The 14,059-nt window shown below is 37.0% G+C and overlaps 1 protein-coding gene and 1 non-coding gene across 3 annotated transcripts in view; one reads left to right on the top strand and one right to left on the bottom strand.

Annotated features, from left to right (window-relative positions):
• LOC131794458 (putative leucine-rich repeat-containing protein DDB_G0281931) overlaps nt 1-13,785 on the bottom strand; it is a 13,786-nt gene extending 1 nt beyond the window's left edge. Inside the window, exons 1-20 of the transcript XR_010717129.1 lie at nt 13,714-13,785; nt 13,395-13,454; nt 12,902-12,976; nt 12,188-12,262; nt 11,376-11,446; nt 11,044-11,118; nt 10,684-10,755; nt 9,998-10,063; nt 9,024-9,095; nt 7,076-7,147; nt 6,206-6,276; nt 5,779-5,850; nt 5,534-5,602; nt 5,111-5,179; nt 4,596-4,670; nt 3,942-3,998; nt 3,540-3,736; nt 2,834-2,953; nt 998-2,514; nt 1-196 (exon numbers count right to left, since the gene is read on the bottom strand). The exon at nt 1-196 is cut by the window's left edge and continues 1 nt beyond it. This is a non-coding gene — a transcript (putative leucine-rich repeat-containing protein DDB_G0281931). The remainder of the gene's footprint in view (nt 197-997; nt 2,515-2,833; nt 2,954-3,539; nt 3,737-3,941; nt 3,999-4,595; nt 4,671-5,110; nt 5,180-5,533; nt 5,603-5,778; nt 5,851-6,205; nt 6,277-7,075; nt 7,148-9,023; nt 9,096-9,997; nt 10,064-10,683; nt 10,756-11,043; nt 11,119-11,375; nt 11,447-12,187; nt 12,263-12,901; nt 12,977-13,394; nt 13,455-13,713) is intronic.
• LOC131779566 (uncharacterized) overlaps nt 1-14,059 on the top strand; it is a 40,724-nt gene that overhangs the window by 14,811 nt on the left and 11,854 nt on the right. The window lies entirely within an intron of this gene.

The following is a 14,059-nucleotide window of genomic DNA, read 5'->3' as shown; positions in this document are numbered from 1 at the left end:
TATAACGGTATAGATAGAATATATCGGCGAGGCTCTTGGGTGCCATCCTAGATCAAGAATGATTCTTCAGGTGTTGTGGTGACCGCCTTATTCTTAAGAGGCGCCAGCCAGTCCTTGGCGAAGGAAATTGAAACATCTCATCGGGCAGAAGGAAAAGTACTTGCGAAATAACTTCACATGTGATATTCCCTTTCCTGACGCAGTTAAAGATAAGAACAGAATAGCATAATTATCAATTATTCAATAACATTTGTATTTTTGTAAAACGTGTTAACGAGAAACCTCTTAGGGTTAACCAAAATCTCCCAATAACTCGCACTCTGACTTTTTTAAATAACAATTCTTCTTGACTTGTCTAAGGCTACGGGAGGGAGTGCATTCTCATCATTTTTTCTCAATGACCGACCCATTTCAAAGAAGGGAAGTGAACGATTGTGAAAATACATCTTTCGTCCAATCAGAGACACGAACAATAGTACTTCACAGTGTTAATCTCAGTATGTATAAAATAGAAACTTATTATATTCACTGAGGCCTTTTCTTGGTATTTGATAAGGCATGACTCTCAAGCAAGATATATATGGACAGTTTTCGTGCTGGCTGCTTGAATAACTGAGGACAACTTAGTGATCTGAGTAACTAATATTATTCACTAATCCAATTAGGTTATATGACAAACGATAACTACAAAGCTTTCTACTGAAGAGTGCCAGCTATGTTACATTAACTGCTTTTATACAATGAAATGCAAGATTTTCTCCAAAGTACTTGCTCTAAGAATACAAAGCACTTAGTTTTCGGTGATAACATAACTAAGAACGGAATGACAAAATATGAAGCAATATGAAAAAGCAAAGTGGAAATGCCTAAATATACACAACATATGATACTCAATTGCACAGACGCGACATTTAGACATCCCACTCCCTTAAAACTTCCCGGTAATTGCTATTTGCACTTTTAATATACGTGAATGTAAAGTTAAATTGATCGATCAATGGCAATTAACAATACAGAGGCGTTAAGGACCACGAACAGGACATTTACAAAGATGGAGTCGTTCTTGTCCTCTCCCCGACTCTCATCCCAGTTTGTGTAAACTGCACCCAGACAAACGTCAAAGAAAATTATCCAAAGAACAAATGTTTGTAGGTGGTCTTCAAACTTGTCCTTGATTGGTCGGAATACGGTGTAGAGCACTCCAAAGACGCTGACTGTCAGAACTGTGAGACCGATTTGAGGAAGGCTTTTAGATCCAAATAGGAAAATCAATGAGATCAATATCAGTTTGCGGTACATCTCTATGACCTCCCAAAACCAAATTTCTTCTTGTAGTTTTCAAAGAACACTCTGAGCCCGAAAGAAACTGTTTCGTTTTCATGGGACTCCCGATATTTGTAAGTGAGAAACAAAGCCAAAAGTGGAAATCCTACGAGATATAATGCCAGAATAGAGGCCATGAGCCAATACAAGCTGTGGCGAGGAGTGAAACACTGGATAGAGTAGTCAGCTCTCAGAAGGAAGATACAGTCGAGCTTTTCGTTTGAGAAACACGTTTCTACACACGCACCGGGAAGAGGTAGAATTTGAATAATCGACTTGCTCGTCGTGGGGTAGGTCGTTAACAACAATAGGAAAATGTTCAGATAGCAAGATTTCTTCAAACTCCTAATTTCCCTCATTTTTTGGCTTTCAGCACGGTCGGTTTTGTTTATAATGTAGCGTATTTTAACGAAAAGATAAAGGAAAATCAAGCCGACAAGGAGGACATTTAAAGCAACGATCACTGTGAACTTTCCGAGTTCATCGAGACGCAGGGAAGAATGAATGCAGCTTAGTGGCGCAAACTGCAAGATGTTCCCTTCAAACACTTTTAGAACCTTCTCCGTTGAGATCAAAATGACTGGCCACTGGCCTTTCGCTAATGCCGAGAAAATTCCAGCAATGACTTGGTAAAAACCAAGCACAATCTTAAAGCACGACATGACGACATCTGCAACTGTCCGGTTATTCTCTGCACGTTGGAGTCACCCCAAAGAACTATTAGAAACACAGCAACAAAAAGAGAAATTACCAAGATGGAAGAAGTAACTGTTACAGTTAACCGAGGACATTTCAAGCAAGTGTGAAATCGGAAGTAAAAGCCTTTAGAGCAGGTTGCACACAAAACTCCTTTATATCCATGGTGGCATTCAGAGTCGATTCCACCCTCGCAAGACTTGCAATTGGCATAAGGACATTTGAATGGCTTTGGAAGTAAAGTATTAAACGTAGAATATGACGTGTCGTAATCTGGTTTAGAAGAGTGGATGTTATTAACAAAACATTTAAAGAATTCCTTTTCAGACTGATTTGACCATTTCCAGAAGAAGTTAGGAGCAAGTATTGCTGTATCGTTCCCACAAACAAAACCGTGTGGTGGACATGCTGAGCACGGACCAAAACGATCCAACCGATAAAAGTTTTGAAGACATCTGCATGCTCGATATTCCGCAGTCTCGTTGGAGAGAGTACCTGCAATTTAGATAAATAGTGTATTCACATTATTTGGTACAAAGGCGCAAAGCCAACCGTTAAAATAAATTCAACTCATCAAACCGCAAACAGTTAGTTAGGAATTAGCTCCAAGGATAGGTTCTACTTTCGGACGCAAAATGGAGTCCAGCGGTACTCACACTAGCGAGAAATTATTTGCCAGCCGTTTCCATTTTGGATTGAGAAGAAAAGTTTTTCTTTTTTCTGCAACGCTATGAACCACACATGGAATGTCATGCAGGGAGAAGTTTCATGGTGAAAAATTTTAAGAGTGTCTCAGAGAAAAAACATCAGTTACCGTATGGACATGCCACACAGTCGGTAGGACTTGTCCCAGGATGTCGCGTTTCAGAAACAAATGTACCAATGCTGCATCTTTTGCAATCAACTTGTCCCATTTCATCCTGATAAAAACCACCTGTGAAGATATGTAGCTTTCGCCTTTAATGTGTTTGTAGCGTTACAAGATAACGTACAAGAAAAAGGGTAATCGCAATAACGCAATCACGATTACAACCACAATCACGTTAAAAAACTGTTTTGCGAACTAAAACATTTACACGAAGGTAAAACTCTCTCCAAAATGTCAAAGAACGTGAAATGTCACGTGACACGCAACGTAAGTACAACAGGAAATGAAACCACAACGGAAATGAAACGGTAGCCACCAGATATTATGTAAGAAGGATGCAACGACATAAAACTGATTATGAGTGAAAACTGGACTAATTGGCGGTGGCCCTACAGGCACCAGCTCACTTTACACGCAGAACCAACTAATGAAAAAAAGAAGGCAGGGATGAAAACTTTAAAAACGAGAGCAAAGGAAACGAAAATGGGATAGAGGGAAAATTTAAGTTAGGATCTAGCACTCGGAGTGACCAAGCTTGAGACCTCTTCTATTAAAGAACGTAACTAACAACGGCTCGAATTTTCTCTAGTAATGTTATGTTGTTCCAAATTAGTTAACTATGACATGAAGCATTTTAAATGTCTTTTGTCACCTGCAGGACACTTGATACACATCTGTTTGGCGTGCATGAAATAACCAACTTGACAAAGAGAGCAGTTACGACATCTGGAGCCACTGGGATGAGGCCCACAGGAATGGCACTCAAAGCCTGAACTTTCCAGGCCACCACTGTAGCTAGATTGTTCTCCAGTCAAAAGTGTATTGAATGTAGTGGAGGGGGCACAGTCACTTAAGTTTAAGAAAATAGCAAAATATTGAAAGCAATTGAAATTTTAATTATAACAAATACTCAATTCAGTAGACTTTAGCAGGAGCCATTATGGGCTCCTGACTTAAGCGCCTATCGTCTGGAAACAATGAATCTAATAGTACAGATGCAAGATATGATATATGAAATAAGTCATCTTAAAACGTCAACATTAGGTTTACTCACATTACAGACTGATACTGTCCTTTCGGCAGCTGAAGAAGGTTTTTACATGTCAACGATCTGTAGATTATTTTGATGATAATTTTAATTGCAGGAGCGATACTCTTTAGATCTGTGGTCCCCACCAACGGCGGTCGTTTTATCGCGGTTTTTGTACTGTAAAGGGACGAGCACTCCATCTGCCGGTGGGCCACGCTCTCAACGTCCAGCTTAAAACACACACACCCCTTCCTCCCCCCCATCTCCCCCCCCGCCCTCCCCCCGCCTACCCTTCACCCACGCAGCACCACAGTTTCTCCAGTACCTTAACCCCATTGCCCAATTCTCAAGTGCAAATTTTATTCTTACGGTGTAAGGAGACTTATGGATTAGAATCTTCCCGCTCGAGAGCACCATATAATGAACTCGCTTATGCTTGTTTCCGAACCCGTCTATTCCGATTTTTGAGTCCGGTGCGTTAACCAATAAGCAATCTCATATCCTTTTGCGAAAATTAACCGATGTAGAAACACCGATTGAGGTCAGCTTAGATTTTAAAAGCTTATTAATGCTCTCCTACAGCCTTGAAGATCTTCGTTAAATTCAAGTATGTGGCCTTTCGAAAATCGATAGTCACCTTTCAATATTCAAAGGAGTGCTTTGGATTCACTTACACTTTTTTTTGTTTCGGTGTCCATTTTGTCGAACACATTCCATCTAGTAACGAGTGTAGGAGGATTATCAAAGATAGTACTGAAAAAAATGTCAATAATAAGCTAATGATTAATTCAAGCTTACACATACTTATAGAGACATGGTTTTTTTTTCTTATCATATGGGTTGATGTGGTTACCGTTTTTTGTGCAAAATTTACCCTTTGACCCCTTAGAGTGACTAGCATCCAATTTCTCCTAACAATATCATCCCTGAATTAAACACTTAGGTCGGGAGAAGAATGGAGGTGATCGCCAACTGAAAAAGCTCTTAATTGTTAAACAGATTCTCCTTACCAGCACCTTACAAAACGTATAGAAAACAGTTTGGAGAATATTCACTCTAAGGGTGTAAAGGATTAATAAAAAAGGCAACAATCAAAAACAGATCAATGATCCTCTTGAAGCCAAAGTGGTAAGCTTGATTAATACATTTCACTGTAGCGTTTAAAACTTCACTTTATTTTTCAATTTACTCACAGTTGTTTCAGGTTAAGTCTGCTAAAGGATTCACTTCCAATCGTTTTGATGGCATTACTGTGAAGAAAACTATATAAAGGAAGAAATGATAACAAAAAAAACTAAACAAAACAAAACAAACCCAAACAAGTCAAATTTCTCATATTGTTAACACAACAGGACTCAGCGCTTGCAATCTATGTTACGCATTGAAACATTCATGTTTATTGATGGTTGAATTTTTCTCAGTTTCTACTAATTCAACCTAGAGACTGCGTGGTTCAAACCATGTTGACATATAGGCGTCGTCATCCATATATCATGCCCCGTGTGTATCACAACAAAGCCTTTATTTTACTTTACTGGTTTCCTTGAATATTATATTCTGTTATCTTATTATATTCTAGGATATACGTTAACATTATAAAACGTACATGTACTTACACTGATTTCAAAGCAGTTTCATCAAAAACACCGTTGGAAATAAATGTCAGTTTGTTTTTTATCAGCATGCTGTAAATTAAAAAAGAGTATTAAACACAAAAGCTATTTAAGAAAGGATTGTAGACGTAATATGATTTAATAACGAAATAAATACATAAATAAAAATCAAGATGCGATTTATTGATTGATGAGTGTGTTTTTAGTCAGGTGGGATTACAGACATGAAAAACCAAAAGGGAGCTTACAGCGTCTTCAAGCTTGAAAGTCCTTCAAAGGTGCGATTGTTGATGTTGGAGATGTTGTTGAAGCTAATCATCCTTGATTTAGAAAAAAAGAGCATTGTGAACAGTTATACCGTTTGAACAACAATAATAATGGTTATGATGATAATAGTAGCAATATCAATAAGAATATCACTTTTTGATAAGTCACAATTTGGCTTGCGGCATCGGATCGAAGTTTTATATTAAACAACCCCCAGAAAGCAAATGACAGTTATGCAAAAAGTAGAATCAGTCAGCGTTAATTTAAAAAGACTTGCAGCGATTTTCTGTGGCTGGTTTTAAGGGAGGAGGGCAAATAGCAATGTTTTTTCTCCAATAGGATATTGCTGCTAACAACATGATTCAATTTATCATAAATTTGGGAAAAGTGCGCTGAATATTTACTCACAGAATTTGTAATGTTCCAAGCTTATTGAATAAGCCATCTGGTATGACCGCAATTTGTTGAATGACAAGTCACTATAAGGAAGATAACATGAATAAGATTAGGGATAAGAAACAGACGCATCTACAGCATTTACTTCTTCTATAGCTATTGGTACCATGCTATTAAAAATACAACCAACCAGAATAAAAGAAATCAGTTGTATATTCGACAGTATTGCAGCTGCCCTTTCCGATCTTATTCTGCCAAAATTCAGCGAGCGGTGGCGGCGTTTCCAGTTTATTTTAGGTGTTGTTTGAGCCGTGTCAGAGCCAAATATTCCCAGGACGTTAATTCATGAGGTCGAAAACTCAGTAAAAATAAATATTTAACCAAAAAGATATAGTTGACTGATCAAGAAGTTGATGTTTTCGTTGTAAGGCGAAGAAACTTAAGAGCAGTGAAGAAAACGAGTTCGGATGGAAGCAAGTTTGTCGACTTAAATCAAGAACTACCTCATTTTTAAAGGAAAGAGGTCTGGCGGAAATTCCCCCAGCCTAATTGGATGACCACTATGCCATTATCACTTTATTTTCGAGAGATTCGAAAGGTCGACGGAGATCAGAGGGGTATGCATATACCGAGAAAATACAAAAACTCGTGGGATATTCTATGGTATACCACTCAAAAGCGTTACATGACCAGTATAAAAATCCATGAACAGATGAACCCGTTCAAAGTAAAGAAAAACCCAGGAAAGACTATCGTAACTGGTTAAACATCATTCAGAGGGTAAACCCCGACAAAAACTATAGGAGCTTCATGGATTTATTTGTGGCAAAAGATGTCTCGAATTGACTTTCCTTGCCTGCTATTACATTAAATCTTACTTACATTGATCCCACTATGGAAATATTTTGAAATATGTTTGGTGGAAGATAATCGATTTCATTGCTAGACAACAACCTACAAGATAAAAGTGTTATTTGTTTTTAAACTTAAAAGTTTATTCGATAGGCATAATATTGAGGGACGTTAAGCTTTACGCAATAGGAATAAGAAAAAAATACCTCAAACTGATTGACTTATGAAATGCTTTTGTTTTGATAAAAGAATGCATAAGAAAAGAAACACAGAGTATGAAATTGATACTTCGAAAAGAGCTAAGAGAATTTATCTGGGCTTCTGATATCAAAATTAATGACCATAAAGAAGCATAATAGAATATCGTTTTTTTTTTTTTGACTGAACATAGCTCTTTTGACTGAAACACAAGAGCATTTGCAAATTATGAGTGAATCAGTTGTGCACGTGATAAGCTGTTTGCTTTTGCGTAATTATTATGTTATAGGTAATAAAGAATCATTCACGTGCAATTCGTATAGATAATCACATGATTTCGAGTGCAATTTGAAATAAATAAGCACCTGTAAAATTTTTTCAAAGACTAACAAAATTGCACGAGCCCGTAGGGCGAATGCAATTTGTGGTCTTTGAAAAAATCAACAGGTGCTTATATATTCAACATTGCACGAGAAAAATCATTTGATTACGTATTAATAATTTACATGAAAAAATACAAGATAGCTTATCATAATCATGCAGAAGCAAAGCGCACACTTCAAGTGCAAAAGTAATTTACTCAAACCATGCAAGTGACTTTGTGCGTTCGGTCATAGTAACCGCGTACAATAAAAACAATAATACACCATGATGTTTTCACATCTTTAAGGTGCAAAAAAGTTCAATGTCCGGCTAAATAGTTCAAGGAATTGTTCAGTATGTCCGAATCACTTTCGATGAAATGTCGTTTGCGAGGTTTAACCATGTTTGTGTTTAGTTTTGGCGTAGAATCGCTCGAGTTAAGTGTTAAAGCTGGGTCGGCTCGTAACTTTCGATTTCCTTCTCCGAACACCACTTTTTCCAAACCTACAACCAAAGAGCATTGCTTTTTACAGTGTTTTCGTTGTTGTTAGAGCTGTTTCTCAGCTACTGTATTGTTGTTGCGGTGGCGAAAGAAAACCTGCCGACCATTGTTTTGCTCGCAAATTTTCAGCGTATCCAAATGTTGCGAAATCCAAGGCTCGCACTTGATTGGCTGTCTATGAGTTTCTTTGTTTACTGACCAATCAGAATGTCTGGTTTGTTATACTTCTCTGCACTGAATTAACCCTCTTCTGCACTGAAATACCTGAAAACTGCATTTATCTTAACCAATCAGAACTAAGTAATTTCTTCATGTATATTATTAGGAATAAAGCCTGAAAACTGCCCACTCATCTACTCCAAATTGCGCTCTTCATCTTTTGAAAACCTGAATTTTGCATCTTTTACTTTTTATTAACGTAATTGCTTTCGACGAATCATCGCTAACTTTATCTCCGAAAACTACTCGATGTCAAAAGTCCAAAATGATGTTCTAAAACGTAAGAAAGAATATAATTATTGCACCTAAATTTGAGGAAAGATAAACCTTATTGCTATAGATATTGTTTCTTGTACCAGCGTGCATTCATAATGATATGAAGCACGCAGGGAATACTGAATGCACGAAAAAAAGGTCGGTGTCAACTGTAGGTTCTTGGTTGCTGACAGATCTTTGCGCGTGCTTTATGTCGTAGCTGACGTTTGAACCAATTTGTTTTGTAAGATATTCATGGCGCTCGTTTGAATTTTCTGTAAGGGGAAATTTGATCTCTACTACGCTGTAATGCAAACAGGCATGGCATCGGCACGGACTGGGAATATGGATCACGCTCGCACCCATGAATCTGATCACAAGAATTTACTGCATGAAACAAATTGGAAACGTCTACTCACAGAAAGTCACTTGTATACTTACAGCTCAAAGAGGCGTTTAATTCCAGATGTTGCAATTCTTGATATATCTTTGATCCGATTCTTATTTAATTGCCTGCAAAAAGCACAACAAAAAACTTTAAAAAATTGTGAAAACTTATTTGAATTTTTCCTTTGTACTACCTTTGATACTTGAGCGAAGTCTTTCAATTAGAATCATTTGAACACGTCATAGTTGTGTACTGTTGAAGATCTTCTGAATCGACGCTCACCTTGAACTGAACCTAGTCTCAATTTGTGGCACCCTGTGATAAGCTTTTGAGAAGACTTACTGTCTCCAAATAAATGGAATTTGATCATGCAAGGATGATTAAAGTCACGAAAATGTACAAACTAAAAACGCGGAGTAGTTTTTTTTTTGCAATAGAAGGAAATGTTACAATAACCATCTTTACCAGTTGTCGTTAAAGGGGTGTTCAGAGATTATAAACCAGTTTGTAATCTCTGGAGGCTGTGTAATCATTTTATATCTTATCAAATCCTAACAGTTATTGCAATTTAAGAATAGTACGTATTACAAGGTTATGCGTCAATGAATCGAAGCTTCAACATCCTCCCCAGGCACCCCGGGTTTTGAACTTTTGAAGATTAGTTCGTTCAAATTCCCGCTCCCGAGCAAAAGTTATGTTCAAATGCCCCACTTATTTTTTTTTTTTTTTTTTTTTTGCACAGCAACCAAGACTTTCTACATATTGACCAATCTTTAAAGCCTACACTTCGTACATCTTTTCTTCTAAGCAATTCGCTCGCAAAAGTGAACTATTTGCCCAAAACGTGCACCTCCATATTTTAAAGATTGAACACTTGTATTCCCACGAAAGACTCAACACTTCCAGTTCAAATTGCCCACCCCAGCAAGGCAAGGTTTCCCAACCCCCGATTGGGGATGGCCAGGAGGGAAGGAAGGGGGGGGGGGGGGGATTTGAAGCTAAGAATTGATCGGCGCACCATACTTACAGAAGTACAATAACCTTAGGACCTTTCAAATCTGGTACAGATGTTAGTTTGTTCTCTCGAAGAATGCTGTAGAAGTCGTACAAACAACAACAGGAAAAAAAAGCAAATGAACAGTACGCCATCGTGTTTCTCTTAGCAATAAGCAATGTCCTTCTCAGGGCCTCGATCATATATGGTCAACAAACAAGGAGCTACAGGATATAGTATCTAAAACATGGCAAAACGTTTTCAGTGCAAACTCAAAGATAACTTTTAAAATAGCAGAATTCCGGATGTTTTTAATTCATGACATCTTTACCGCAATACGTCGAAACTTAACCCACTTCAAGCTGTCATGTCGAATCAGAAAAATGTTTCATTTCTTCAGTATCTTTTTTTCTTCCTCTTTTTCCTGTCATACATTATTTAATCTTCTGCGTTTGATTGTGAATTTACGACTTTAGCGCTACTCCTGATCAAGCGTCGAACAAAGCAATATACCCCGGTATGTCATGTTGATGTTTTTACTTGTGATTGAAAAAAAAAAACTGGGTGACATGACTCAGGATTTAGGGCAACATGACTTCGGGCGAGATGCCTTTAGGGTCACATGGCTGTAAAAAAAAAATTGTTCATATCCTATTGATATTATATAAGTATTTCAGGTTTAAAGTATCTGCTTATCTTGCACTTGGAGTCTCACTTACCATCTATTGAGAACTTTAAACTGTTTAAACGTTCCATCACCTATGGTCTCTAATTCGTTTCCGTGAAGGAACCTATCAGTTGTTAGTAGAGTCAAAATCATTCTTTACCTTCTTCTTTTTTGTGTGGAGACGAGGGGAAAGGGGGGAGAAAGGGTCGTATTGCCTCTGCTTTGCATTGATGCATATGAAAGTCAATCAGCCTATCTATTCAAATGTGAAATAAATAAGGCGAGTACCATAAGTGCTATCCGTGGTTTAAACCACTGTCCATAGAAACGATCGAGGTCTCTTGAAAAGTTCTTTTTAGTAAGTTCTTATTATTATGCAAAGAACGGTGTTCCTTAACGACGATTTACTTACAGATTTGTGAGCTGATCCGTAAGTCCTTCTACTGTGCCCTCGTGTATAATATTCAGCTTATTGAAGGACAGATCACTAAAAACGGACAAATGTATAATGACTTGTGGCTGGTCGGGATTAGAAAAGTTTCGGCAAAATAAACCTGCTAAGACTGCCTAAGTCAAACGTCAAGAGAAGTGTTTGCATAACAGAACATAACACACAATTTCTTGATCTAGTTAATTATGTACATATAACTTTAAGACCGCTTTTCTCACGATACATATCGCGCATAATCAATCGCTCGGACATCTGAAAAATCAATAATAATATCTAAGAAAAAATTTACTCACAGTTCTGTAAGATTTTGCATGGCTTTAAATGTTCCATTTCGATATCTTCAAGGTGGCACCCACTCATGGAACTGTGGAAAAAAAAGTCGAGAAATAGTTTGAAGTGAAGGAAAGAGTAGGGGAAACTGCCAAACAATGTAAGTATGGAAAGTTCTGACAGCGGATTTATGAGACAAGTCTATCACTAATGAATTCTCTGTCACTTTCAATGCCGTTTTGTTTTTTTTTTTTTTTTTTTTTTTCAGCCAAAGTACCAACAACATTCCTAAGTCATATCTCAGGAGTCAAGATTTTTATTGAAAGAGCTGGATCGCGAGGGGGAACTACGAGTTTTTAGAATTTATTGAAGGGGTAGTTTAAAACAATTTTGTACAGGATGGCAGCCAACCTCTAAAGAGGTGAAAAGCATGTATTTCATCTAAAGTTTGTTGTTTTCATTCTTTGTAAAATTGAACCCGCAAGAAAATAACGCAACTTTCTATGTTGATCCAGCTTTATTAAATTGACTGTAACTCGTGCGGAACATGTTCCGGTGAAAAGTTAAGTTTCAGGCGCAGTTATCGGTATGGCCACTTTGTCGAAAAAGAAAAAGCCGAATCGACCCAAAGGAGCACAAATCAGTTGGCTAAATAAACAACATTCGGAAGCTAAAAGTTGAGCAAAAACCTTTAAACTATGTAAAACAAGGGACGTTATCTAAAAGGAATAGTGAGAGAGTAGTCAAGCATGCACGTGACTGATCACGTTCGCACACGGCGTTTTTGTTACAAGTTTCGAAATCATTGGAGAATTTTCTAGAGCTACTAACTTACAGAAGCTCCATCTTATTAAAGCCAGCGAAGAAGGTGGATGGCAAAGTAGGTCCAAGTGGATTTGAATCAATATTCCTGTAAAAGTGCACAATGAGCAGGATATCCTTGTTAGATAACGTTTGACCGTTTGGTGTATAGACAGGAACTAAGTTTATAAAATAATTCAAATAGTACGCGCGCTCTGATTGGCCATAAAACCATTTTACATGAGCGTCTTGGTTTGCGTACGCTTAACTCTTGGTTTGCTACGCTTAACTCTTGTTCTCCAACCTCCCGCGTGTTTACATCAGGCTGTGTAAACATGGAAACCATTTTACATTTCTTCAATTCAAGATGAGTAACTGCGATCGATGATATATATAATTAAAAAAAGGATATTGATAGTTAATAAATTGCGATAGTTATGGAAGAAACCTGGTAAGTTTTGAGCTTGAACTTAGAAACAGAGAAAGCAGTTATTATTTTCATCACAAGCGTGGAACTATAGGGAAAAAATGAATTTTTCATTAAATATTTAAACCAATACTTTCGGATACCCCGCTCTGATTCGCTGGCAATGAGTTCACGAGAACTGGATCTTGGACTAGGCTTATAGGTCCATATTTCCATAACTTCCCTATATCTTTCATAGTTGTCTTTTTTTTTCCTTTTACTTGTACGACATATATTATTGATTCTGTAAGCATGTGGAACAGGATAAAAGGTCGTACTTACAGTTTTCGAAGCCGTTTTAATCCTTTGAGAATGACTTTTGCGTCAGTACTTGATAGAAAGTTGTGTGTGATAACGCTATGCAAGTAAAATATTTAGCATTGACTTTTAATGAATTTACTAAGTTTTAAAACATTTTGAAAAAAGTCCGTTAGGTAAGAGACATAAGCCAGCAAACACCATAAATTTTCTCTCCATATACTGGGTAAATACTTTGCAAAGGACAAAAAGATGACAAGTTCACTTTATTTTGATTCCTTCACATTAACTAACAGCTTAAAGTGCAGACCTGACGGTCTTTTTTTTAGAGAGAAAGAGGAAATTCATATTTGCTTGCATTACATTTATCGAAGGTCTTCTGTGTTTGCTTGCGATGTAAAGAAAAAAAGTGGCGATCTGACGAAAAAGGTACAATTTAATGTAAGGATAAAAATCAGTTGCGAGTTTTAATACGTTTTTTCTATCTTTTCAAAAATATATCGTTAACAAAACTCACAGTTGAGATACACTTTCCGGAAGGAAGAAACTCCCTGAAATTAGGTTGTCGGCAAGATTTCTAGGGAAACAATTGTAAGTTCCAAAAATATGAAGCTCAGAAATTGCATATCACATCGTTAATCTAAAATTTATATATTTAGTTACTTTAAGCTTAAGATTTTGAAGCAGTAAATAGTTTCGCAATTATAAATTAAAGGGATTGGGATTAGCGAAAACACAGGAGCTGACAAGATTTTATGAAAATTTGCGGACAAAAATGCTTTTAACCGGACAAACATATGAACCTACTCATTCATTATAAATAAACGCATTCTTACACTATTTCCAGCTAATCCATATCCCTGAAAGTGTTGTGGGGAATGCGTCGAAATAAGTTATTCGACAAGTCACTAGAATGAAAAAGTTTATCTCAATTAATAATCAAAGCTTGCCGAATTTAAATACATGCAAAATTTGCTTCCTTTTACTGCACTCCATTTGCACATTTGTACACGAAAGTAAATAATAAAAAATTCTTCATTCAGATTGGTTAATAGTTTTGTTTTGTTTTGTTTTGTTTTTTTTTTTTTTTTCAAGAAGCTTACAGATAATCAGTAAAATCTCCTAGTGCTAAAACTCTGAAAGTCTCTCCATAAAAAAAATCCCTATTTTTTTTTGTTTTGT

Source organism: Pocillopora verrucosa, chromosome 4 (genome assembly GCF_036669915.1).
Source record: "Pocillopora verrucosa isolate sample1 chromosome 4, ASM3666991v2, whole genome shotgun sequence".
NCBI lineage: Eukaryota > Metazoa > Cnidaria > Anthozoa > Scleractinia > Pocilloporidae > Pocillopora > Pocillopora verrucosa.
The sequence above is the reverse complement of the archived record's forward strand: the minus strand, read 5'-3'. Positions and strand labels throughout refer to the sequence as shown.